The following is a 3,937-nucleotide window of genomic DNA, read 5'->3' as shown; positions in this document are numbered from 1 at the left end:
ATCTCCTCTTTTTTGGCATATAAACTTATTTAAACTTCACTAAATAATTTTTGCCAGTTTCCTCAGAATGTGTGTACTTTTTTTTTCTTTTTATTGCACAGGGTTATTTTGTAGTGTCTCTTTCTTCAACATCTTTGGTCATCCTGAAATTGAACCACTGGTGAATCTCAACTAGTCTCTCTAATTACTAGAAACAGCAGCTAAATCTTTCTGGAAAATCTTTTATCATAAACCTACTCAACTGCAATTGACCTGAGACTAAACAACATGAAACTGAACTGACGAGAGAGAGGCAATGTGGTCACTTGACCAGCTAGAGACAACAGTCAAATTCCCTCTAATAACACCCCCCCCCCTTCACCCTGCATAAACGTATATGGCCATCTGATTAAAGAGTTTTCTAGGCAGTTATATAGTTTCAGGTTCAGTCTTACTGCATAGCACCTTGGACAAGTATCATCTACTAAATCCTTGATACCAACCATCATCGTTCATTAGCATTCATTTTCTATGATGGCATGGGTTAGACAGCTCGACTGGAACTGGTAAGCTGGAGAGCTGCACCGGACTCCAGTTCGAATTTGGCTTGGTTTCTTATTTCTTTATTGCCCACAAGGGGCTAAACATAGAGGGGACAGACAAAGAGATTAAGTCGATTACATCGACCCAAGTGCATAACTGGTACTTAATTTATCGACCCCGAAAGGATGAAAGGCAAAGTCGACTGCAGTGGAATTTGAACTCAGAACGTAACGGCAGACGAGATACCATTAAGCATTTCGCCCAGCGTGCTAACATTTCTGCCAGCTCGCCACCTTTGGTTTGGTTTCTATGGCTGGATGACCCTTCTTAACGCCAATGTAAAATCCTTGAGTGAAACTGGATTAACCAAAATTTGTATTGTAGCTCATCAGATAGATTATAGCTTTTATTGAGTGATAGACTCAATTTGGCTGCTGCTGTTGCTTCATGCTCTTGCTTGATGAAGCTGAGATCATCTCAGATTAGTAGTCCCAGAGACATCATCATGTGTAGAGACAACCAGGCTCACCAGCACTCTCCATCACTGGTAGTCCTGTGTCAACCCCTCTGCATCCTCCAAAATGATGTCAAGCTTCTGGAGATCTTCCTTAACCATATCCTGCCATCTGGTGCACGGTCTGCCACGAAGCTTCTTACAGCCTGCAGCTGCTGTATTAAATAAGAGTAAAGCCCTGATAGGATGATCTAGCAAGAGAAGGAGGATATGTCCATACCAGTGCATGTGATGGATAGCTACGAGGTAGGAGACTGCGGGCTGATGCATGCATGTACATAGTTTTTTGTTGGAAACATGATGGTACCATTTGATGTTCTTGATGGTTTTCAAGGCTCTGCTACTGAAGCCATTGATTTTCTTTGCCAGGGTCTTCAAGGGGGGCCATGTTTCTGCTCTATAGAGGAGAATGGCACTTGAGTTAATATTACTGCCTGGTCCTCACAGAGTTGGTGTCATACATTAGACAAATTAGGGAATCACCTAGGGTGCCACACAAATACGAAAATACTAAGATCTAAATTTATTTAAAAACACAAACTGTATTAATGATTTCTAATTTTCACATAAGGCTGCAATTTTGAGTTGGGGATGGGTTGGATTAGTTGATATCATTTAGCCAAGTACTTTATCATTATCTTATTTTATCGACCTTGAAAGGATGAAAAGTAAAATTGACCTCTGCTGGATTTGAACTCAGAACATAAAGAGTCAGAACAAATACCACAAAACATGTTTTTTTCTGACACTCTTATGATTCTGCCAGCTTGTAACCTTCATAAACCCTTAATAATAGTTGTTTCAAAAGTAAGGCAGCGAGCTGGCAGAATTGTTAGCACGCCGGGCGAAATGCTTAGCAGTATTTTGTCTGTCTTTACATTCTGAGTTCAAATTCCGCCAAGGTCAACTTTGCCTTTCATCCTTTTGGGGTCAATAAATTAAGTACCGGTTGCATACTAGGGTTGATCTAATCGACTGGCCCCCTTCCCAAAAATTTCGGTCCTTGTGCCGAGAGTAGAAAAGAATAGTTGTTTCAAAGGTGGTGAGCTGGCAGAATCATTAGAACACTGGGCAAAACGCTTAGCAACATTTTGTCCAGTTTCGTGTTTTGAGTTCAAATTTCAATAAGATTAACTTTGCCTTTCATTCTTTTGGGATCAATTAAATAAGTACCAGTTGAGCACTGAGATCTGAGATCAATGTGATCAATTTATACCCTCCCCCAAAATTGCTGACCTTATGCCAAAATTTGAAACTAATAATAATTGCTTCAAATTTCAGAGGGAAAGGATTAGTCGATTACATCAACCTCAGTACTTAACTGGTACATTATTTTTGTGAACCCTAAAGAATGAAAGGCAAAGTTGGGCTCTGCAGGATTTGAACTCAGAACATAAAGAGGTAGATGAAATACGGGTAAACATTTTGTTCAATGCACTAATGATTCTGCCAGCTCACCACCTTAAAATAATCCTTTCTAATATAGGCACAAGGCCTGGAATTTGAGGGAAGGGGGTAGTCGATCACATACATCAACCCCAGTACATGACTGGTACTTAATTTATCAACCCCAAAAGGATGAAAGGTAAAGTCAACTTCAGTAGAATTTGAACTCAGAACGTAATGAGAGATGAAATACTGCTCAGGGTTTTGTCCAACCTGCTAACGGTTCTGCCAGCTCACCGCCTTATCCGCCTTCAAATAATAATAATAATGAGAACAAATGAGGTCATTCCTGGAATAGAGGAAGCTGGAGGACTGGGATGAGGAGATAAGAACTGTGATGTTACAACCTCTAACATGATTTTGTGTAAAACATTTCAAATGTTGTCAGATAACAGATCTACTGTGTGGTAAGTATGATCATAAAACTATAGATCTTTTTTGTTTTGTTTTTGTTTTTGCAAGTTAATTATAATTTTCCATTGTATTTTTCGACTGATGTAAAAAGGGTGATGGCTGGAGGAAGGGATAGAGAAAAATCAGAAGAGAATATGCACATTGTTGGACTGGGACAGAGGAATACACATTGTATGAGAAGGAGGCATACATTTTTCAGACTGGTCAAGAGCATTGGATACCTTGATTTCAGCCCTAGGCTCTTGGATACTTTTAGCAAAGTTCAGGCTATCACAGCTCTTTGGACTATCTCTCCAATTTGAGAATGGCCTATTAATCGTGGTTTTTGTTTCCTCTCTTTCCTCCACCAATCTCAACAAAAAGTTTATAGGTGTTGCTCTTTCACTTCTATTTTAAACTGTAGAAAAATGAAGTGTGGCTGACCTGCATTACCCAGTAGCATAAGCCACCATGAAAATTATAGTTTTCTAACAAACTACTTCATCTGAAAAGTCAGGTAATTTTGCTCAATCATTATAATGAATTGTCATGCCAACTTGTATACATTTCTTTTTAACACTGGAATGGTGGTGCTGCTTCACATGGAGACATCAATAGACTGTCACTTCTACATCTGCAATGGTACTGCTGTTGTACACACAGGAATCACTGCATTATACCATGAATGAGAAATCAAAGCAATCCATTGCACATTGTCCTGAGCCCCTTTTTCCAGCCTTGTTCCAATTACAGGTAAGTTCACTGCCATCAATTCACCACAGAGAAAGTTCACCACCATCAATTCACCACAGGGAAAGTTCACCACCATCAATTCACCACAGGGAAAGTTCACCACCATCAATTCACCACAGAGAAAGTTCACCACCATCAATTCACCACAGAGAAAGTTCACCACCATCAGTTCACCACAGGGAAAGTTCACCACCATCAATTCACACCATCAATTCACCACAGAGAAAGTTCACCACCATCAGTTCACCACCATCAGTTCACCACAGGGAAAGTTCACCACCATCAGTTCACCACAGGGAAAGTTCACCG

The sequence above is a fragment of the Octopus bimaculoides genome, chromosome 14 (genome assembly GCF_001194135.2).
Source record: "Octopus bimaculoides isolate UCB-OBI-ISO-001 chromosome 14, ASM119413v2, whole genome shotgun sequence".
NCBI classification, from domain to species: domain Eukaryota; kingdom Metazoa; phylum Mollusca; class Cephalopoda; order Octopoda; family Octopodidae; genus Octopus; species Octopus bimaculoides.
This window is presented reverse-complemented; position numbering follows the sequence as displayed.